Raw genomic sequence first — 1,352 nt, forward strand, 5'->3', positions numbered from 1 at the left:
GTTCTAATAGAAACAAACAAACTTTCAACACACATCTTTCTTTCTTTTGGAACAAAACGAGAAGAAGTAACGCCGCTAAAACTGGACCTTAAATGTCATCTACTATTTTCGAAAACAGTAAAAAAAAATTATATAAATTGTGACGGATTTACTATTATATATTAATTCTAATATCGATGTTTCTTTAAATTAATTTATATTTAGAAATGTACATAACTTATACTGTTAAATATGTATTGCGAAACTCCCGCCTATTCTTTAAATTTGTAGAAGATTCTCGAGTGTAAGAATCAACAATGTATGTGTGTACAAAAACGTTACTGTTAACGTCAGTATTGTTACGTAAAACTGAAATTTCGAGAAACTCTCCACACGCCTATAAATATAACCAACGCGACGTGCCAAAAAAAAAGAGTATATATTATTAGTTTGCTATAGTTGGTGTGCTATAACTGTGATTGTTATAATACTTATTAAACGGGAAAAAATATTTGACTAGAAACATTTATAAATTTCGAACATTACAAACCTTTTAACTTCAGTGGATTCACATCGGACATTAATACTTTTACGAAGACATTATATAACTTCATAGATGAAAAAAACTCCAGCTCGACCTGTAATCGGCGTGTGATCAGCGAGGCCTGCAGAGCCAGCTAGCTCCCTATTAAGTGAATTAGACATACGTCAACTCGAAATTAACTCGCTCATCGTGAACCTTCGATAAGACATCAAGGAAGTTCCAGACTAGAATGAAGACTTTGTATTGCTTGTAAGTTTGTGGAACTTTTGTATATAAATCATTGTTAGTAGTAGTTGTTTGTAATAACTGTTATTGTAAATTGTATTATTGTTTGAACATTAAAACATATTTGTATAAAACAAAGAAAACTGTGTATATCAATCTTGTTGGCAAATATCATAAATTGGATACATATCGGCATATATTTAACTACTAAATCTAAATTACAACTAAACTCAGTTTTAGGCTATTCGAAATTGTCATACGTAACATAATAAATTGGGTTTGAATTAACTATTTGATTATTATGTTGTGAGATACTGTTTTATAATACTGTTACAACAGCGGAAGTCGCGCGACGCTTGGAGCATGCGCTGGAGTTATAGAAAGATCGTGACTGTTCCTCGCAACTCTAGGCTTTTCTAGGCATGTTATGTTCTCGTATATAAGCCGGCAAATAAAGTTAAGGCGGGGAGATAATTGCAGACAGAGAGATATAGAGACAGAGAATCGAGTCAAGCCATAAGTAAAGTGCGTGAATCGTTGTGAATTCTAGCGTGTGTTTGAATTAAAGTGACTGTGGAAATTAAGTGTATTGAAAAGTTGTATT

This window comes from Limulus polyphemus, unplaced genomic scaffold, assembly GCF_000517525.1.
Source record: "Limulus polyphemus unplaced genomic scaffold, Limulus_polyphemus-2.1.2 Scaffold17, whole genome shotgun sequence".
Classification (NCBI taxonomy): Eukaryota; Metazoa; Arthropoda; class Merostomata; order Xiphosura; family Limulidae; genus Limulus; species Limulus polyphemus.